The sequence below is a fragment of the Anomaloglossus baeobatrachus genome, chromosome 2, assembly GCF_048569485.1.
Source record: "Anomaloglossus baeobatrachus isolate aAnoBae1 chromosome 2, aAnoBae1.hap1, whole genome shotgun sequence".
Classification (NCBI taxonomy): Eukaryota; Metazoa; Chordata; class Amphibia; order Anura; family Aromobatidae; genus Anomaloglossus; species Anomaloglossus baeobatrachus.
The window spans coordinates 87,168,358-87,191,717 of NC_134354.1; positions in this window are offsets into that span (position 1 = coordinate 87,168,358).

Below are 23,360 nucleotides of genomic sequence, written 5' to 3' on the forward strand. Positions count from 1 at the left end.
CAGCGGATGAAGAAACACGCTGACAAGAGGCGTCTGGACCCTCCGTGTTTCTCTCCTGGTGACCTGGTCTGGCTTGCTTCCCAGTACATCCGATTGAAGATACCTTCCTACAAGCTGGGCCCTCGCTACATCGGGCCGTTTAAGGTCCTCTGCAAGATCAATGAGGTCTCCTACAAGCTACAGCTCCCGGCCACGATGAGGATACCCAACTCATTCCACGTCTCCCTGCTCAAGCCGGTTGTCCTTGGTCCCTTCTCCGCTGCTGCCAGTCCGGCTCCTCCACCTATTGCCGATGACGACATCTATGCGGTAAGGGATATCGTGGCCATGAAGACTGTTCGAGGCCGACAGTTCTTCCTGGTGGACTGGGAGGGGTATGGTCCTGAGGATAGGTCCTGGGAGCCCAGGGAGAACGTGGGCACTCCTCTGATCCGTGCCTTCATGTCCCGGTTGCGGGGAGGAGGGCGTGGGGGGGGGGGTACTGTCACGCTCCCCGGGTCCTTGGCTCCCCTCCCCGGGTCCTCCGCTCCGCTCCCCGGGTCCTCAGCCCCGCTCCCCGGCTCACCTGCCACGCTCCCCGGGTCCTTGGCTCCGGTGCCCGTCCTTCCCAGGCCCCCTGGTCTCCGATCGCGGCGCCCGACGGCTTCCCAGGCCCTGGCCGGCTCCCCTGCGTCCTCTTCTCAGCCTCCTTCCCTGGCTTCTGGCACCCGGGCTGCGCGCATGCGCATTAGGGCGCGCGCGCGGTCACTGACCCTTTCTTAAAGGGCCAGCGTCCATTAACAGGAAATGAGGCTAAACAGGTACAGGGTATAAAGGGGTGTATTGTCCAAGAGGGCGGGGCCTGATCTTCGTGTTTTCCAAGCTAGGAGTCAGGTCTCCTTGTGTCGTCTTGCCATACTCACGTATCTCTCTTCTAGAGCTGATCCTGCCTCGCCATCCGGTCCTGCTGAATCCCGAACCCCGCACGCTGTCCGTCTGCCATCTGACAGTCCATACCATCTCGGATCCCTGCGGTGACCCGTCATCTCGCTCCAAAGGTTCCGGACCCCGCCTGACATCACCTCGGCTTCCGAACCTGAGCTACGTCACCCGGACTACCATCTGTGACTCCGCGGTCCCAGGGACTCCTTCGTTACACTCACTGGCACGGACTGTTCTACTGCCCATAGTGCTTCAGCTACCGGACTCCTTACCACCATCTTAGAGTTCGGCCCAGTGGATCCACCTCCTGGGTCTGTCCGACCGCCTGGCCCTGACAGCATCCTATACGTGGCTATTGGACTTTGCTATAGTCCCACTAGTGCCAAGACATTTGCAGAGCGCATCTGCCTGCGTTGCACACTACAACAAATTATAACGAAGCCATTATACTAGCAAACACTCAGTGTACCTAGTGGCATCCTATACGTGGCTATTGGACTTTGCTATAGTCCCACTAGTGCCAAGACATTTGCAGAGCGCATCTGCCTGCGTTGCACACTCCAACTAATTATAACGAAGCCATTATACTAGCACACACTCAGTGTACCTAGTGGCATCCTATACGTGGCTATTGGACTTTGCTATAGTCCCACTAGTGCCAAGACATTTGCAGAGCGCATCTGCCTGCAATGCACACTACAACAAATTATAACGAAGCCATTATACTAGCAAACACTCAGTGTACCTAGTGGCATCCTATACGTGGCTATTGGACTTTGCTATAGTCCCACTAGTGCCAAGACATTTGCAGAGCGCATCTGCCTGCGTTGCACACTCCAACTAATTATAACGAAGCCATTATACTAGCACACACTCAGTGTACCTAGTGGCATCCTATACGTGGCTATTGGACTTTGCTATAGTCCCACTAGGGCCAAGACATTTGCAGAGCACATCTGCCTGCATTGCACACTCCAAGTTTTTTAAACTAAGCAATTTTACTAGCAAACACTCAGTGTACCTAGTGGTATCCTATACGTGGCTATTGGACTTTGCTATAGTCCCACTAGTGCAAAGACATTAGCAGAGCACATCTGCCTGCATTGCACACTCCAAGTTTTTTAAACTCAGCCATTATACTAGCAAACACACAGTGTACCTAGTGGCATCCTATACGTGGCTATTGGACTTTGCTATAGTCCCACTAGTGCCAAGACATTTGCAGAGCGCATCTGCCTGCGTTGCACACTCCAACTAATTATAACGAAGCCATTATACTAGCAAACACTCAGTGTACCTAGTGGCATCCTATACGTGGCTATTGGACTTTGCTATAGTCCCACTAGTGCCAAGACATTTGCAGAGCGCATCTGCCTGCGTTGCACACTCCAACTAATTATAACGAAGCCATTATACTAGCACACACTCAGTGTACCTAGTGGCATCCTATACGTGGCTATTGGACTTTGCTATAGTCCCTCTAGTGCCAAGACATTTGCAGAGCGCATCTGCCTGCGTTGCACACTCCAACTAATTATAACGAAGCCATTATACTAGCACACACTCAGTGTACCTAGTGGCATCCTATACGTGGCTATTGGACTTTGCTATAGTCCCACTAGTGCCAAGACATTTGCAGAGCGCATCTGCCTGCAATGCACACTACAACAAATTATAACGAAGCCATTATACTAGCAAACACTCAGTGTACCTAGTGGCATCCTATACGTGGCTATTGGACTTTGCTATAGTCCCACTAGTGCCAAGACATTTGCAGAGCGCATCTGCCTGCGTTGCACACTCCAACTAATTATAACGAAGCCATTATACTAGCACACACTCAGTGTACCTAGTGGCATCCTATACGTGGCTATTGGACTTTGCTATAGTCCCACTAGGGCCAAGACATTTGCAGAGCACATCTGCCTGCATTGCACACTCCAAGTTTTTTAAACTAAGCAATTTTACTAGCAAACACTCAGTGTACCTAGTGGCATCCTATACGTGGCTATTGGACTTTGCTATAGTCCCACTAGTGCAAAGACATTAGCAGAGCACATCTGCCTGCATTGCACACTCCAAGTTTTTTAAACTCAGCCATTATACTAGCAAACACACAGTGTACCTAGTGGCATCCTATACGTGGCTATTGGACTTTGCTATAGTCCCACTAGTGCCAAGACATTTGCAGAGCGCATCTGCCTGCGTTGCACACTCCAACTAATTATAACGAAGCCATTATACTAGCAAACACTCAGTGTACCTAGTGGCATCCTATACGTGGCTATTGGACTTTGCTATAGTCCCACTAGTGCCAAGACATTTGCAGAGCGCATCTGCCTGCGTTGCACACTCCAACTAATTATAACGAAGCCATTATACTAGCACACACTCAGTGTACCTAGTGGCATCCTATACGTGGCTATTGGACTTTGCTATAGTCCCACTAGTGCCAAGACATTTGCAGAGCGCATCTGCCTGCGTTGCACACTACAACAAATTATAACGAAGCCATTATACTAGCAAACACTCAGTGTACCTAGTGGCATCCTATACGTGGCTATTGGACTTTGCTATAGTCCCACTAGTGCCAAGACATTTGCAGAGCGCATCTGCCTGCGTTGCACACTCCAACTAATTATAACGAAGCCATTATACTAGCACACACTCAGTGTACCTAGTGGCATCCTATACGTGGCTATTGGACTTTGCTATAGTCCCTCTAGTGCCAAGACATTTGCAGAGCGCATCTGCCTGCGTTGCACACTCCAACTAATTATAACGAAGCCATTATACTAGCACACACTCAGTGTACCTAGTGGCATCTTATACGTGGCTATTGGACTTTGCTATAGTCCCTCTAGTGCCAAGACATTTGCAGAGCGCATCTGCCTGCGTTGCACACTCCAACTAATTATAACGAAGCCATTATACTAGCAAACACTCAGTGTACCTAGTGGCATCCTATACGTGGCTATTGGACTTTGCTATAGTCCCACTAGTGCAAAGACATTAGCAGAGCACATCTGCCTGCATTGCACACTCCAAGTTTTTTAAACTCAGCCATTATACTAGCAAACACACAGTGTACCTAGTGGCATCCTATACGTGGCTATTGGACTTTGCTATAGTCCCACTAGTGCCAAGACATTTGCAGAGCGCATCTGCCTGCGTTGCACACTCCAACTAATTATAACGAAGCCATTATACTAGCAAACACTCAGTGTACCTAGTGGCATCCTATACGTGGCTATTGGACTTTGCTATAGTCCCACTAGTGCCAAGACATTTGCAGAGCACATCTGCCTGCGTTGCACACTCCAACTAATTATAACGAAGCCATTATACCAGCAAACACTCAGTGTACCTAGTGGCATCCTATACGTGGCTATTGGACTTTGCTATAGTCCCACTAGTGCCAAGACATTTGCAGCACGTCTGCCTGCGTTGCACACTCCAACGAATTATAACTAAGTTACATTGTCAGGGATATTTATTCTTTATTATTCTGCTGTTAATAAAGCTAGACCACCACTGCAATCTTCACCACCTCTCAATTTTTACTACCACATTTTCAGTCCACAATCTTGTCGCAATCAACATGAGTGGCAAAATGACAGATGCTGGTGGAAAGGGGAAGAGGCGTGGTGGAAAAGGCAAAAAATGTTTTGTCAGTGGGGAAGGTGGCAAAGCTCCATTATCATCTGCTGAAGATAGACCATCTACTAGCAAAAGTAAGATGTCTACTACTTATTGTGGACAATCCGATGTGCTCCCTTTTTTACGGACACGAACAAGAGGAACAAAGGTAGATGATGGGCAAAAAAGGAAAATGCTTGAATGGATCTCAAGTGGTCCAACAAGTGCCCTCTCAGCCACTTCAAGTACCGCATCCAAAAAACACCATTCCTCTGAGTTGTCATCCCAATCACACTTGATTTCTCCCAGCTCTGAAGTCTCCATCAGCCCTGCACAGTATGGTGGAACTGAGATGGCTGAGTCTGCAGAGCTGTTCAGTCACACTATAGCCTGGGAATCAGAGGTCTGCTCCCAAGCTACAGTGAGTACAGAACAGGAAATGGTCTGCAGTGATGCCCAGAACCTTTGTGACTCAGATTCAGGCCGTGAGGACCAAGTTTCTGAGCATAATGTTGACCCTTTGTCACAAACTGTAACACCTGTGGTTATAGACAATGAGGAACATACTGATGAAGATGAGACGCAGATACCCGATTGGGATGACAACTTAAATATTCGGTCAGGGCAAGAAGAGGCTCGGTCTGAGGGGGAGGGGAGTGCAAACACAACAATTGATGATGACGTTCTAGATCCCACCTACTGTCAACCCCCAGTCAGGCACTCGAGGAGGTCAACAGAGGCGGTGGAGGAGGATGCAACCGACGACGAAGTTACCTTGCGCCTTCCTGGACAGAGTCGGAGCACTGGTAGCACGTCTACAACTGCATCCTCAGCCACCACTCTGCCTATGAGCATTATTCGGGGTGGATCAACAGGTCGCATGGCCTCTAAGCCTTGCCTAGCCTGGGCCTTTTTTCACATCGAAAAAGATCGCCCAACTCATGTGATATGTAACATTTGTCATGATTCTGTTAGTAGAGGTCAAAACCTCAGCAGTTTGACAACTTCTTCCATGAATCGTCACATGAATAAATATCATAAGTCCCGGTGGGAAGCTCACCGTGCTGCAATGCCGGCTAGCGGAGCGAACCATCCACCGCCCGCCCCTTCCAGTGCATCCGCGCGCTCTTCATCTTCTAGGACTGTGGGGACAGCTGTCACACCTGTTTTTCCACGCAAAACTTCCACCACTGTAACCGCAACAGGCAGTTTGCTTGTAAGGTCGTCAGTTGGTTTGGAAGGGGAAACAAGTGAGTGTGTACAGCTCTCTCAGACATCGATAGCACCAACGTTGGATGAAGGCAACATCATGTCTCCGCCTGCACTTTCCTCACAAACCTGCATTTTTCCAGGGACACCCTACTCAACACCGTCTACACACAGCAGCCAGATCTCTGTCCCTCAGATGTGGTCAAATAAAAGGCCACTTCCTCCGACCCATGACAAAGCTAAGAGGTTGACTCTATCCCTCTGTAAGCTGTTGGCTACCGAAATGCTGCCTTTCCGCCTAGTGGACACACAGGATTTTAGAGACCTTATGTCTGTCGCTGTGCCCCAGTACCAGATGCCTAGTCGCCACTACTTCTCTAAGAAAGGTGTGCCCGCGCTACACCAGCATGTCGCACACAACATCACCGCTTCCTTGAGAAACTCTGTGTGTGAACGGGTGCATTTCACCACCGATACTTGGACCAGTAAGCATGGACAGGGACGTTACATGTCGCTGACTGGGCACTGGGTAACTATGGTGATAGATGGTGAAGGGTCTGCTGCACAAGTCTTGCCGTCCCCACGACTTGTGTGTCAATCCTCTGTCTGTCCAAGTTCCGCCACAGCTTCTGCATCCTCCACCTCATCTGGGTCCTCCACCTCCGCCCCAAGCCTGCCTGGTCAGGCCACCAGCGTTCTCACTGCGCAGAAGGAATCACGCACGCCTCATTACTATGCTGGCAGCCGAGCGCAACGGCATCAGGCGGTCTTTAGCTTGACATGTCTTGGTAATAAGAGTCACACAGCTGAGGAGTTGTGGTCAGCTCTGCGGTCCGAGTTTAATAAATGGTTGTCTCCACTCAACCTGCAGCCTGGTAAGGCCGTGTGCGACAATGCTGCAAACCTGGGTGCGGCCCTTCGCCTGGGCAAGGTGACACACGTACCTTGTATGGCTCACGTGTTGAACCTTGTCGTGCAGCAATTTTTAACACACTATCCCGGCCTAGATGGCCTTCTGAACAGGGCACGAAAACTGTCTGCTCACTTCCGGCGTTCAAGCGCCGCAGCTGAGCGACTTGCATCGCTCCAGAAGTCTTTCGGCCTGCCGGTTCATCGCCTGAAATGCGATGTGGCGACACGCTGGAATTCAACTCTACACATGTTACAGCGACTGTGGCAGCACCGCAGAGCCCTGGTGCAATACGTCATGACGTATAGCCTGGGCCATCGAGATGCAGAGGTGGGGCAGATCACCCTGATGGAGTGGTCTCAGATCAAGGACCTATGCACCCTTCTGCACAGTTTCGACATGGCGACGAATATGTTTAGCTCTGACAATGCCATTATCAGCATGACGATTCCAGTCATTTACATGCTGGAGCACACGCTAAACACTATTCGGAGTCAGGGGGTGGGACAACATGAAGGGGAGGAACTACAGGAGGATTCATATGCGCAAGGGACAATAACATCACCAAGGTCCAGACGTTCATCATCACCAACGCAGCAGGCATGGGACCATGGGGGACAGGGATCGACAAGGGCGCATAGTAGCAGGCGAAATGTTGAGCAAGGTGCAGGAGAACATGAAGAAATGGAGGACGAACTGTCCATGGACATGGAAGACTCAGCGGATGAGGGAGACCTTGGTCAAATTTCAGTTGAAAGAGGTTGGGGGGAGATGTCAGAGGAAGAAAGAACGGTTAGCACCTCTATGCCACAAACACAGCGTGGACTTGGTCCGCATGGCTGCGCAAGACACATGAGTGCCTTCTTGTTGCACTACCTCCAACATGACAGTCGTATTGTCAAAATTAGAAGTGATGATGACTACTGGATTGCCACACTATTAGATCCCCGGTACAAGTCCAAATTTTGTGACATAATTCCAGCCATAGAAAGGGACGCACGTATGCAGGAGTATCAGCAGAAGCTGTTACTCGATCTTAGCTCGGCTTTTCCACTAAACAACCGTGCAGGTGCAGGGAGGGAATCTCCCAGTTGTAACTTGACAAACATGGGACGGTCTCGTCATCTTCACCAGTCTACCCGTACCAGTAGGACCGTATCTGGTGCCGGTAACAGCAATTTTATGGAATCTTTTCATAATTTTTTTAGACCCTCTTTTGCAAGGCCACCAGAGACAACAAGTCTGACACATACTCAACGGCTGGAGAGGATGATACAGGAGTATCTCCAAATGAACATCGATGCCATGACTGTGCAACTGGAGCCTTGCTCCTTTTGGGCTTCAAACATAGAAAAATGGCCAGAGCTCTCCAGTTACGCCTTGGAGATTTTGTCGTGTCCAGCTGCCAGCGTTGTCTCTGAACGTGTATTCAGTGCTGCTGGGTGTGTGCTGACAGATAAGCGCACGCGTCTGTCCAGTGACAATGTGGACAGACTGACGTTCATCAAAATGAACAAGTCATGGATCCAGAAGGAATTTACTACCCCTGTGTCATCCTGGGGAGAGTAAATGCTTGTGGATTTGGAATGTGCTTGATGCAAATCAAAACATCCTGTTTGCAACTAGGGCCCAAGTGCTGCCACTGATGGGGTGGGTGTCTGTGTGGCCCAATTTTTGGAAAAAAGGGAGACTCCGCTTGGAGTAACCCTTGCTTGCTGTGTTTTTAAAAGAAGCCAAGATGAACAGAGCTGGGATCAGGAAAGACTTTGCTACCTACCCCGGTGTCATCCTGGGGACGGATAAGAATGGCGTATTTTTGAATGTGCTTGATGCAAATCAAAACATCCTGTTTGCAACTAGGGCCCAAGTGCTGCCACTGATGGGGTGGGTGTCTGTGTGGCCCAATTTTTGGAAAAAAGGGAGACTCCGCTTGGAGTAACCCTTGCTTGCTGTGTTTTTAAAAGAAGCCAAGATGAACAGAGCTGGGATCAGGAAAGACTTTGCTACCTACCCCGGTGTCATCCTGGGGACGGATAAGAATGGCGTATTTTTGAATGTGCTTGATGCTAATCAAAACATCCTGTTTGCAACTAGGGCCCAAGTGCTGCCACTGATGGGGTGGGTGTCTGTGTGGCCCAATTTTTGGAAAAAAGGGAGACTCCGCTTGGAGTAACCCTTGCTTGCTGTGTTTTTAAAAGAAGCAAAGATGAACAGAGCTGGGATCAGGAAAGACTTTGCTACCTACCCCGGTGTCATCCTGGGGACGGATAAGAATGGCGTATTTTTGAATGTGCTTGATGCAAATCTAGCTGTGAAGTGTACAACTGGGGCACAACTGCTGCCACTGAAGGGGTGGGTGTGTGTGGGCCCAATTTTTGGAAAAAAGGGAGCCTCCGCTTGGAGTAACCCTTGCTTGCTGTGTTTTTAAAAGAAGCCAAGATGAACAGAGCTGGGATCAGGAAAGACTTTGCTACCTACCCCGGTGTCATCCTGGGGACGGATAAGAATGGCGTATTTTTGAATGTGCTTGATGCAAATCAAAACATCCTGTTTGCAACTAGGGCCCAAGTGCTGCCACTGATGGGGTGGGTGTCTGTGTGGCCCAATTTTTGGAAAAAAAGGGAGACTCCGCTTGGAGTAACCCTTGCTTACATTGTTTTTAAAAGAAGCCAAGATGAACAAGTCATGGATCAGCAAAGACTTTATCTACGTACCCCGGTGTCATCCTGGGGACGGATAAGAATGGCGTATTTTTGAATGTGCTTGATGCAAATCTAGCTGTGAAGTGTACAATTGGGGCACAACTGCTGCCACTGAAGGGGTGGGTGTGTGTGGGCCCAATTTTTGGAAAAAAGGGAGACTCCGCTTGGAGTAACCCTTGCTTGCTGTGTTTTTAAAAGAAGCCAAGATGAACAGAGCTGGGATCAGGAAAGACTTTGCTACCTACCCCGGTGTCATCCTGGGGACGGATAAGAATGGCGTATTTTTGAATGTGCTTGATGCAAATCAAAACATCCTGTTTGCAACTAGGGCCCAAGTGCTGCCACTGATGGGGTGGGTGTCTGTGTGGCCCAATTTTTGGAAAAAAAGGGAGACTCCGCTTGGAGTAACCCTTGCTTACATTGTTTTTAAAAGAAGCCAAGATGAACAAGTCATGGATCAGCAAAGACTTTATCTACGTACCCCGGTGTCATCCTGGGGACGGATAAGAATGGCGTATTTTTGAATGTGCTTGATGCAAATCAAAACATCCTGTTTGCAACTAGGGCCCAAGTGCTGCCACTGATGGGGTGGGTGTCTGTGTGGCCCAATTTTTGGAAAAAAGGGAGACTCCGCTTGGAGTAACCCTTGCTTGCTGTGTTTTTAAAAGAAGCCAAGATGAACAGAGCTGGGATCAGGAAAGACTTTGCTACCTACCCCGGTGTCATCCTGGGGACGGATAAGAATGGCGTATTTTTGAATGTGCTTGATGCAAATCTAGCTGTGAAGTGTACAACTGGGGCACAACTGCTGCCACTGAAGGGGTGGGTGTGTGTGGGCCCAATTTTTGGAAAAAAGGGAGACTCCGCTTGGAGTAACCCTTGCTTGCTGTGTTTTTAAAAGAAGCCAAGATGAACAGAGCTGGGATCAGGAAAGACTTTGCTACCTACCCCGGTGTCATCCTGGGGACGGATAAGAATGGCGTATTTTTGAATGTGCTTGATGCAAATCAAAACATCCTGTTTGCAACTAGGGCCCAAGTGCTGCCACTGATGGGGTGGGTGTCTGTGTGGCCCAATTTTTGGAAAAAAAGGGAGACTCCGCTTGGAGTAACCCTTGCTTACATTGTTTTTAAAAGAAGCCAAGATGAACAAGTCATGGATCAGCAAAGACTTTATCTACGTACCCCGGTGTCATCCTGGGGACGGATAAGAATGGCGTATTTTTGAATGTGCTTGATGCAAATCAAAACATCCTGTTTGCAACTAGGGCCCAAGTGCTGCCACTGATGGGGTGGGTGTCTGTGTGGCCCAATTTTTGGAAAAAAGGGAGACTCCGCTTGGAGTAACCCTTGCTTGCTGTGTTTTTAAAAGAAGCCAAGATGAACAGAGCTGGGATCAGGAAAGACTTTGCTACCTACCCCGGTGTCATCCTGGGGACGGATAAGAATGGCGTATTTTTGAATGTGCTTGATGCAAATCTAGCTGTGAAGTGTACAACTGGGGCACAACTGCTGCCACTGAAGGGGTGGGTGTGTGTGGGCCCAATTTTTGGAAAAAAGGGAGACTCCGCTTGGAGTAACCCTTGCTTGCTGTGTTTTTAAAAGAAGCCAAGATGAACAGAGCTGGGATCAGGAAAGACTTTGCTACCTACCCCGGTGTCATCCTGGGGACGGATAAGAATGGCGTATTTTTGAATGTGCTTGATGCAAATCAAAACATCCTGTTTGCAACTAGGGCCCAAGTGCTGCCACTGATGGGGTGGGTGTCTGTGTGGCCCAATTTTTGGAAAAAAAGGGAGACTCCGCTTGGAGTAACCCTTGCTTACATTGTTTTTAAAAGAAGCCAAGATGAACAAGTCATGGATCAGCAAAGACTTTATCTACGTACCCCGGTGTCATCCTGGGGACGGATAAGAATGGCGTATTTTTGAATGTGCTTGATGCAAATCAAAACATCCTGTTTGCAACTAGGGCCCAAGTGCTGCCACTGATGGGGTGGGTGTCTGTGTGGCCCAATTTTTGGAAAAAAGGGAGACTCCGCTTGGAGTAACCCTTGCTTGCTGTGTTTTTAAAAGAAGCCAAGATGAACAGAGCTGGGATCAGGAAAGACTTTGCTACCTACCCCGGTGTCATCCTGGGGACGGATAAGAATGGCGTATTTTTGAATGTGCTTGATGCAAATCTAGCTGTGAAGTGTACAACTGGGGCACAACTGCTGCCACTGAAGGGGTGGGTGTGTGTGGGCCCAATTTTTGGAAAAAAGGGAGACTCCGCTTGGAGTAACCCTTGCTTGCTGTGTTTTTAAAAGAAGCCAAGATGAACAGAGCTGGGATCAGGAAAGACTTTGCTACCTACCCCGGTGTCATCCTGGGGACGAATAAGAATGGCGTATTTTTGAATGTGCTTGATGCAAATCAAAACATCCTGTTTGCAACTAGGGCCCAAGTGCTGCCACTGATGGGGTGGGTGTCTGTGTGGCCCAATTTTTGGAAAAAAAGGGAGACTCCGCTTGGAGTAACCCTTGCTTACATTGTTTTTAAAAGAAGCCAAGATGAACAAGTCATGGATCAGCAAAGACTTTATCTACGTACCCCGGTGTCATCCTGGGGACGGATAAGAATGGCGTATTTTTGAATGTGCTTGATGCAAATCAAAACATCCTGTTTGCAACTAGGGCCCAAGTGCTGCCACTGATGGGGTGGGTGTCTGTGTGGCCCAATTTTTGGAAAAAAGGGAGACTCCGCTTGGAGTAACCCTTGCTTGCTGTGTTTTTAAAAGAAGCCAAGATGAACAGAGCTGGGATCAGGAAAGACTTTGCTACCTACCCCGGTGTCATCCTGGGGACGGATAAGAATGGCGTATTTTTGAATGTGCTTGATGCAAATCTAGCTGTGAAGTGTACAACTGGGGCACAACTGCTGCCACTGAAGGGGTGGGTGTGTGTGGGCCCAATTTTTGGAAAAAAGGGAGACTCCGCTTGGAGTAACCCTTGCTTGCTGTGTTTTTAAAAGAAGCCAAGATGAACAGAGCTGGGATCAGGAAAGACTTTGCTACCTACCCCGGTGTCATCCTGGGGACGGATAAGAATGGCGTATTTTTGAATGTGCTTGATGCAAATCAAAACATCCTGTTTGCAACTAGGGCCCAAGTGCTGCCACTGATGGGGTGGGTGTCTGTGTGGCCCAATTTTTGGAAAAAAAGGGAAACTCCGCTTGGAGTAACCCTTGCTTACATTGTTTTTAAAAGAAGCCAAGATGAACAAGTCATGGATCAGCAAAGACTTTATCTACGTACCCCGGTGTCATCCTGGGGACGGATAAGAATGGCGTATTTTTGAATGTGCTTGATGCAAATCAAAACATTCTGTTTGCAACTAGGGCCCAAGTGCTGCCACTGATGGGGTGGGTGTCTGTGTGGCCCAATTTTTGGAAAAAAGGGAGACTCCGCTTGGAGTAACCCTTGCTTGCTGTGTTTTTAAAAGAAGCCAAGATGAACAGAGCTGGGATCAGGAAAGACTTTGCTACCTACCCCGGTGTCATCCTGGGGACGGATAAGAATGGCGTATTTTTGAATGTGCTTGATGCAAATCTAGCTGTGAAGTGTACAACTGGGGCACAACTGCTGCCACTGAAGGGGTGGGTGTGTGTGGGCCCAATTTTTGGAAAAAAGGGAGACTCCGCTTGGAGTAACCCTTGCTTGCTGTGTTTTTAAAAGAAGCCAAGATGAACAGAGCTGGGATCAGGAAAGACTTTGCTACCTACCCCGGTGTCATCCTGGGGACGGATAAGAATGGCGTATTTTTGAATGTGCTTGATGCAAATCTAGCTGTGAAGTGTACAACTGGGGCACAACTGCTGCCACTGAAGGGGTGGGTGTGTGTGGGCCCAATTTTTGGAAAAAAGGGAGACTCCGCTTGGAGTAACCCTTGCTTGCTGTGTTTTTAAAAGAAGCCAAGATGAACAGAGCTGGGATCAGGAAAGACTTTGCTACCTACCCCGGTGTCATCCTGGGGACGGATAAGAATGGCGTATTTTTGAATGTGCTTGATGCAAATCAAAACATCCTGTTTGCAACTAGGGCCCAAGTGCTGCCACTGATGGGGTGGGTGTCTGTGTGGCCCAATTTTTGGAAAAAAAGGGAGACTCCGCTTGGAGTAACCCTTGCTTACATTGTTTTTAAAAGAAGCCAAGATGAACAAGTCATGGATCAGCAAAGACTTTATCTACGTACCCCGGTGTCATCCTGGGGACGGATAAGAATGGCGTATTTTTGAATGTGCTTGATGCAAATCAAAACATCCTGTTTGCAAATAGGGCCCAAGTGCTGCCACTGATGGGGTGGGTGTCTGTGTGGCCCAATTTTTGGAAAAAAGGGAGACTCCGCTTGGAGTAACCCTTGCTTGCTGTGTTTTTAAAAGAAGCCAAGATGAACAGAGCTGGGATCAGGAAAGACTTTGCTACCTACCCCGGTGTCATCCTGGGGACGGATAAGAATGGCGTATTTTTGAATGTGCTTGATGCAAATCTAGCTGTGAAGTGTACAACTGGGGCACAACTGCTGCCACTGAAGGGGTGGGTGTGTGTGGGCCCAATTTTTGGAAAAAAGGGAGACTCCGCTTGGAGTAACCCTTGCTTGCTGTGTTTTTAAAAGAAGCCAAGATGAACAGAGCTGGGATCAGGAAAGACTTTGCTACCTACCCCGGTGTCATCCTGGGGACGGATAAGAATGGCGTATTTTTGAATGTGCTTGATGCAAATCAAAACATCCTGTTTGCAACTAGGGCCCAAGTGCTGCCACTGATGGGGTGGGTGTCTGTGTGGCCCAATTTTTGGAAAAAAAGGGAGACTCCGCTTGGAGTAACCCTTGCTTACATTGTTTTTAAAAGAAGCCAAGATGAACAAGTCATGGATCAGCAAAGACTTTATCTACGTACCCCGGTGTCATCCTGGGGACGGATAAGAATGGCGTATTTTTGAATGTGCTTGATGCAAATCAAAACATCCTGTTTGCAACTAGGGCCCAAGTGCTGCCACTGATGGGGTGGGTGTCTGTGTGGCCCAATTTTTGGAAAAAAGGGAGACTCCGCTTGGAGTAACCCTTGCTTGCTGTGTTTTTAAAAGAAGCCAAGATGAACAGAGCTGGGATCAGGAAAGACTTTGCTACCTACCCCGGTGTCATCCTGGGGACGGATAAGAATGGCGTATTTTTGAATGTGCTTGATGCAAATCTAGCTGTGAAGTGTACAACTGGGGCACAACTGCTGCCACTGAAGGGGTGGGTGTGTGTGAGCCCAATTTTTGGAAAAAAGGGAGACTCCGCTTGGAGTAACCCTTGCTTGCTGTGTTTTTAAAAGAAGCCAAGATGAACAGAGCTGGGATCAGGAAAGACTTTGCTACCTACCCCGGTGTCATCCTGGGGACGGATAAGAATGGCGTATTTTTGAATGTGCTTGATGCAAATCAAAACATCCTGTTTGCAACTAGGGCCCAAGTGCTGCCACTGATGGGGTGGGTGTCTGTGTGGCCCAATTTTTGGAAAAAAAGGGAGACTCCGCTTGGAGTAACCCTTGCTTACATTGTTTTTAAAAGAAGCCAAGATGAACAAGTCATGGATCAGCAAAGACTTTATCTACGTACCCCGGTGTCATCTTGGGGACGGATAAGAATGGCGTATTTTTGAATGTGCTTGATGCAAATCAAAACATCCTGTTTGCAACTAGGGCCCAAGTGCTGCCACTGATGGGGTGGGTGTCTGTGTGGCCCAATTTTTGGAAAAAAGGGAGACTCCGCTTGGAGTAACCCTTGCTTGCTGTGTTTTTAAAAGAAGCCAAGATGAACAGAGCTGGGATCAGGAAAGACTTTGCTACCTACCCCGGTGTCATCCTGGGGACGGATAAGAATGGCGTATTTTTGAATGTGCTTGATGCAAATGTAGCTGTGAAGTGTACAACTGGGGCACAAGTGCTGCCACTGAAGGGGTGGGTGTGTGTGTGGCCCAATTTTTGGAAAAAAGGGAGACTCCGCTTGGAGTCACCTTGCGGTGTTTTACATGATTTTAGAAGGGCGTGCCATGCCTATATCTGTGTGTCCTCCTCTTTTTCCTTGTCCAGCTGTTTTGTTTTCGCATGAGTATATGTCCTTGTCACTTTCCAATGTGTTTGAGTTGTTTGTCACCTTTAGGACACCTTTGAGGGTGTTTTCTAGGTGTTTTTCTGTGTTTGTGATTGCCTGCCATTGTTTCCTATGCAGTTCGAGTTCGGTTCGTCGAACGTTCGACGAACCGAACTCGAACGGGAGGTCCGTTCGGCGAACCAACCTCGAGCCGAACCGCGACCGGTTCGCTCATCTCTACTCTTTAGCACAAAGCTGCATGGACTTTAATGGGCTGTTGAATATGCTTCGGGTGCCATAAGTACTAGTGATGAGCGAGCATGCTTGTTACTACTCGGTACTCGCACGAGTATCACTGTACTCGGTCTACTCGGCGGGGACCGAGTAATCTCGCGATACTCATGCTGTACTCGTGGTCTTCATTTCTGCATGTTGGCGCTCTTTTGAGAGCCAGCCCTCATGCAGGGATTGGCTGGCAGACCACTGCAATGCCACAGCCCTGTTAGTTGTGGAATTGCAGTGATTGGCCGGCCTGCACAGCGTGACCGAGCCTTTATACCGGCGGGCGCGCTGTGCTCTGCTCACAGCCATCCAGACAGTCAGTGCAGGGAGAGTGTCGCTGCTTCAGGGAAAGGTTTGCGGCCCTTTATAGCTATTTCCGTAGCAGGGCTGCAAACAGTGTGACCAAAAGTCCTTCTCAGGACTATTCTAGTTGTATACAGGCAGGCAGGGTATAGCCAGGTCGGAGTACAGTAGCAGAGTCCTTCTCAGGACTATTGTTGCTATATACAGGCAGGGAATAGCCAGGTCGGAATACAGGCTAGTGACCAGAAGAGTCCTTGTCAGGACTATTGTAGCAGTATACAGGCAGGCAGGCAGGCAGGCAGGCAGGGTATATAGCCATTCCTAGTGGTGACCGTATACCAGCCTTCATCATATCTGGGGCTGGTGTACACAGTCAAAAACAGTCCTGATAGTGTCAGACTTCTCAGTAATTGTCGCTCCTAAAAACCTGTTAGGTTCTTATTGCGTCCGTGCTTGCATTTAAAAACCGCACGTGTGTGCCTGTCGGTGGCAGCGTACAGGTGCACTTGTGTGCGTTTTTCACAAACTATTATATAACGCACAAGTCTAGTGTATAATACACGTCAGTCAGCAGTGCCTGATAGTGTCAGACTTCTCAGTAATTGTCGCTCCTAAAAACCTGTTAGGTTCTTATTGCGTCCGTGCTTGCATTTAAAAACCGCACGTGTGTGCCTGTCGGTGGCAGCGTACAGGTGCACTTGTGTGCGTTTTTCACAAACTATTATATAACGCACAAGTCTAGTGTATAATACACGTCAGTCAGCAGTGGCTGATAGTGTCAGAGTTCTCATTAATTTTTGCTCCTAAAACCTGTTAGGTTCTTAGTGCGTCCGTGCTTGCATTTAAAAACCGCACGTGTGTGCCTGTCGGTGGCAGCGTACAGGTGCACTTGTGTGCGTTTTTCACAAACTATTATATAACGCACAAGTCTAGTGTATAATACACGTCAGTCAGCAGTGCCTGATAGTGTCAGACTTCTCAGTAATTGTCGCTCCTAAAAACCTGTTAGGTTCTTATTGCGTCCGTGCTTGCATTTAAAAACCGCACGTGTGTGCCTGTCGGTGGCAGCGTACAGGTGCACTTGTGTGCGTTTTTACTAAACTATTATATAACGCACAAGTCTAGTGAATAATACACGTCAGTCAGCAGTGGCTGATAGTGTCAGACTTCTCAGTAATTGTCGCTCCTAAAAACCTGTTAGGTTCTTATTGCGTCCGTGCTTGCATTTAAAAACCGCACGTGTGTGCCTGTCGGTGGCAGCGTACAGGTGCACTTGTGTGCGTTTTTACCAAACTATTATATAACGCACAAGTGTAGTGTATAATACACGTCAGTCAGCAGTGGCTGATAGTGTCAGAGTTCTCGTCATTAATTTTTGCTCCTAAAACCTGTTAGGTTCTTAGTGCGTCCGTGCTTGCATTTAAAAACCGCACGTGTGTGCCTGTCGGTGGCAGCGTACAGGTGCACTTGTGTGCGTTTTTCACAAACTATTATATAACGCACAAGTCTAGTGTATAATACACGTCAGTCAGCAGTGCCTGATAGTGTCAGACTTCTTAGTAATTGTCGCTCCTAAAAACCTGTTAGGTTCTTATTGCGTCTGTGCTTGCATTTAAAAACCGCACGTGTGTGCCTGTCGGTGGCAGCGTACAGGTGCACTTGTGTGCGTTTTTACCAAACTATTATATAACGCACAAGTCTAGTGAATAATACACGTCAGTCAGCAGTGGCTGATAGTGTCAGACTTCTCAGTAATTGTCGCTCCTAAAAACCTGTTAGGTTCTTATTGCGTCCGTGCTTGCATTTAAAAACCGCACGTGTGTGCCTGTCGGTGGCAGCGTACAGGTGCACTTGTGTGCGTTTTTACCAAACTATTATATAACGCACAAGTCTAGTGAATAATACACGTCAGTCAGCAGTGGCTGATAGTGTCAGACTTCTCAGTAATTGTCGCTCCTAAAAACCTGTTAGGTTCTTATTGCGTCCGTGCTTGCATTTAAAAACCGCACGTGTGTGCCTGTCGGTGGCAGCGTCAGGCTCCATATTGTCCCTGGATAGAGACGTGCATGATGGCCTGTAAACCTGAAGTGCCCATTGTAAGGCAGTGGGTCTATTGTAGTATAGCCCTTAGGCAGGGCAGCCAAAAATTTGGAGGCTCCACTTGTCCCTGGATAGAGATGTGCATGAGGGCCTCAAAACATTGTTACCATTGCAAAGGAGCGGGTCTCCTGTCGTTGTAATGCCCATTCTGAAAGAATGGGCGAAAAAATTTACCACTGGGGGTATACCTGAAACAACGGCCTAACTATTGTAACGGTCATCATGATGGCGCATGAGGAGAAGGAGGAGCAGTCCAGCGATTAGCCAAAGTCCAGAAGTGTGTTACCATGGTTGAGTGGAGGTACATGGCAAATTCCCGTTACAAACTTTAAATTCCGCTGTCATTTGCTGGTGGTGTGGTGAAGTGTGGCCCAATCCAACCCTTGTTCATCTTGATCAGAGTCAGCCTGTCAGCATTTACAGTTGACAGGCGGGTGCGTTTATCTGTAATGATTCCACCTGCGGCACTAAAAACACGCTCTGACAAAACGCTAGCGGCAGGGCAGGCCAGGACTTCCAAGGCGTAGAGAGCCAATTCATGCCACGTGTCTGTCCAGCTTGGATACCCATTAATTGTAAGGCACAGTGGAATGTCGGAGTACAGTTGTTTGATCTGCAAGGTACTCCTTGAGCATCTGGGCAAACTTAGGATTTCTTGTGGCACTATCCCTCACCTCAGGGGCTGTGGTATGTGAGGGGCTGAGAAAACTGTCCCACATCTTAAAGACTGTTCCCCTACCTCTGGCGGATTGGACTTGTGCCCCTCTCGGCTGTACGCCTTGGTTGTCCACTGATTCCTGAGCTATGCCGCTAGCGTTTTGTGAGGGGAATGCTTTGCCTACTTCCGTGACTATGGCCTTCTGGAACTGCTGCATTTTGCCTGACCTCTCCGCCTCGGGAATAAGAGACATAAAGTTCTCCTTTTAGCGTGGGTCTAACAGTGTTACTAACCAGTAATGATTGTCGGCCAAGATGTTCTTAACGCGAGGGTCACGAGACAGGCAGCTTACCATAAAGTCAGCCATGTGTGCCAGACTCTTAACAGCCATCACTTCAGTATCCTGACCAACACGATGACTGAACATGCTGTCCTCCTCCTCCTCCTCCTCCTCATCATCTACCCTGTCCTCTGGCCAGCCAAGCTGAACCGAGGATATGACTGCATGTCATATCCTCAATTTGGCCAGAGAGTTGCTCCATGTCTTCATCCTCCTCCTCGTCATAGTCCTCCACTGCACGTTGTGATGAGACGAGGCTGGGCTGTGTGTTATCACCCACACCCACTACTGTTTCTTGCTCAAACTCATCGCGCTCCGCCTGCAATGCATCATGGTTGTTTTTTGAGCAGAGACCATTTTAGAAGGCAGAGAAGCGGTATGGTGACGCTAATAATGTCGTCATCGCCGCTCACCATCTTGGTGGAGTCCTCAAAGTTTTGGCGGATGGTACATAGGTCGGACATCCATCTCCACTCCTCAGGTGTTATGTGTGGAGTTTGACCCATTTCCCGACGGCTTGGGTGATGCAGGTACTCAACAACTGCCCTCTTCTGCTCACATATCCTGACCAACATGTGCAGAGTTGAATTCCAACGCGTGGGGACATCACACACCAGTCTGTGAGCCGGAAGATGCAAACGGCGCTGAAAGCCGGCAAGGCCGGCTGAAGCAGTAGGTGACTTTCGAAAATGTGCAGACAGGCGGCGAACTTTTACCAGCAGATCAGACAGCTCTGGGTATGACTTTAGAAACCGCTGAACCACGAGGTTGAGCACCTGGGCCACGCATGGAACATGTGTCAGCTGGCCTCGCCTCAAAGCCGCCACCAGGTTACGGCCATTGTCACACACGACCTTTCCTGGCTTTAGGTTCAGAGTTGTGAGCCAGTGATCTGCCTGCTGTTTCAGAGCTGTCCACACCTCTTCTGCATTTTGGGGTTTGTCACCTATGCAGATTAGCTTCAGCACTGCCTGTTGCCGCTTCGCCGAGGCAGTGCTGCAGTGCTTCTGTGTCGCCCTGGACAAGCCAGGGGCCACAGAGCACAACACTTAAACACCCCACACTCCCTGCAGGCATATCATAGTCAAAACACAAAATCCTTGTTGCCTTCCCCAGGGGCTGTTGTCCACACCAGGGTGTGGAGCCAGGCGGTTGGTCTCCACCCACCAAGGAGGAGGGAAAACACAGGCAGTGAGAGTTAAGCTAAGGAAGTGGAAGGAGGAAAGTAGTAGAGAGGAGAAAAGTGACAGCAAAGAGCCTGAAGTTGGTCCGGGTGTGTGGCCCGGACAGGACAGCAAGGTTGGCAGGATGTGGTGACCGTCTGCAGTGGAGGCCGATTGGAGTCTGCCGTAAGGACCGTGGACGGGTGGTGACCCGGCCGTACCGGACCGGTATACAAAGAGAAGCCAGCACCATTGGCAGAGGACTTTCGGATCCCGGCAAGGCTTGGTGTCGCCGTGAATTTGCCAAATCCGTTAGTGAAGGGGACCTCAGGGTTTCCAAACAGCCAAGTCCCGATAGAAGGCAACCGTCCAACCGTGAAGGGGAGACACCGCCACCGCCAAGGGCAACCGTCTCCCAGGGCCAGCGCCTGTGGGCAAAAGGGGCTCCTCCGGCCCATATCCAGGTCGGGGAGCGGGTTACCGGTGGGAAACCATCACTACCAACACTTAACTTAGGTGCAGGGAGAGACAGTCATCACTAACCTGCAGGGAGGAACAACCGCAGCCGTCCGAGGGACCCGTCCATCCAGCCACTTGTTTTACCGTGAACTGTGTCATCATCATTGGGCTGAGTGAGTACCTCCGTGCCGTGCGGCACAGCGCTGCCCCTGCGACCCTGCACCTCATCAGGCCCCGCAACCCGCCTGTCATCCATCTCTACCCCATCACCGGGCCCCGGGACAACCAACCCCCCTACCCACGGAGGGGAGAAATAACAACAAAGCAGCTCCCTGTCACAGGCTCCCGGGATCCCCGTCCAGAGCAGCGGTGGTGTCCACACAATCACCACAACCGTGGGTGGCGTCACGGACAATATCCCCAAAACCCAAACCACCCCTTTTCACTCACGGGCGAGTAGCGCCGCTCGAGTCCCCGGGATCCGGCCATCGCTCGAGCCAACGAGCAGCAGCAGCCGTAGAGCAGCGGCAGCCGGACCCGAGCAGTGGGAGAGCGCAGCGTCCCCTCCTCCGCCCGCGACACTTCCAGCTTGGGACTGGTGTGGAGGGTAAAGTGGATGAGGATGCGCAGGAGGAGGAGGAGGCTGAGGAGCATGACATTCCGGAGCTGTAGAGTGTGGGTGAAACCCTGACTGAGGTAGGGCCTGCAAAACTTGGTGTGTGAAGGACGTGTTCCGTCCCTCGCTCAGACTGGGTCCCAGCTTCCACAATATTAACCCAGTGTGACGTCAACGAGATGTAGCGGCCTTGCCCACATGCACTTGTCCACGTGTCTGTGGTTAGGTGGACTTTGGCTGAAACAGCGTTGTTCAGGGCACGTGTGATGTTTTGTGACACGTGGTTATGCAATGCGGGGACGGCACACCGGGAGAAATAGTGGCGGCTGGGGACCGAGTAATGTGGGACAGCTGCCACCATCAGGTCGCGGAATGCTTCTGTCTCAACCAGCCTAAAAGGCAACATTTCCAGCGCAAGCAGTCGCGAAAAGTTAGCATTTAGAAGTGTGGCATGTGGGGCGTTGGCAGTGTATTTGTACCTGCGTTCAAAGGTTTGCTGAATGGATAACTGAACGCTGCGCTGGGACAAGGACGTGCTTGATGATGGTGTTATTTCTGCGTGGGTAACTGCAGGTGCAGGGCCGGAGGAGGCTTGTTCGCAGGCAGCATGGACAGGGGATTGGCTCGCATGCACAACCAGCGAAGACGTAGCAGTGACATCAGCAAGCACTGCTCCTCGACTCTGTTGTACTTCCCACAAAGTCGGGTGCTTGGCTGACATGTGCCTGATCATGCTGGTGGTGGTCAGGCTGCTAGTTTTGGTACCTCTGCTGATGCTGGCATGGCAGGTGTTGCAAATGGCCTTTTTAGAATCATCTGGAGCCAACTTAAAAAACTGCCAGACTCGGGAAGACCTAACATTTGTACAGGCACCTTGTGTCGTGTTGTTCCGGGGAACAGTTGCCTGACGTCTGCCTGGGGCCACCACTCTGCTTCTTACTGCCTGTTGGGATGCTACGCCTCCCTCCCCCTGTGCACTGCTGTCCTCGCTCTGCATATCCTCCTGCCAGGTTGGGTCAGTTACTGGATCATCCACCACGTCGTCTTCCTCTTCCGCACCCTGCTCCTCCTCCTGACTTCCTGACAATTGTGTCTCATCATCGTCCACCCCTTGTTGAGACACATTGCCAACTTCATGAGAACGTGGCTGCTCAAATATTTGGGCATCTGTACATACAATCTCGTCATGGCCCACTTCAACAGGAGCTGGCGAGAGGCCAGAATGTGTGAATGGAAACGTGAACGAACAGCTCTTCCGAGTGTCCAAGTGTGGGATCAGTAATGTCCGTGGACGTGTACTCGGCCTGGTGGTAGGAAGGAGGATCAGGTTCTGAAATGTGCGGTGCAGTATCACGGCTACTGACACTTGACCATGTGGAAGACAGAGTGTTTGTGGTGGTGCCAATCTGACTGGAAACATTATCCGCTATCCAACTAACAACCTGTTGACACTGGTCTTGGTTCAAGAGCGGTGTACTGCTGCGGTCCCCAAGAATTTGGGACAGGACGTGCGAGAGAGTAGATGTGGCCCTTTGTTGTGGCGAAATTAGAGCTTGCACACGACCTTGGTCTCTGCCTGCACCACCATCACGTCCACTTCCTTGTTCGTTGACAACGCCCTTGCGCATTTTGCAATGCTGTGCTGATGTGTATTCACTAGACTTGTGCGTTATATCCAAGTTTTTGCAAAACGCACACAAGTGCAGCGGAAAGCTGCCACCAACAGGCACACACGTGCGGTTTTTAAATGCAAGCACGGAGGCACTAAGAACCTAACAGGTCTCTATCCAGGGACAACGTGGAGCCTCCCAATTTTTGGCTGCCCTGCCTAAGGGCTATACTACAATAGACCCACTTCCTTCCAATGGGCACTTCAGGTTTACAGGCCCTCATGCACGTCTCTATCCAGGGACAACGTGGAGCCTCCCAATTTTTGGCTGCCCTGCCTA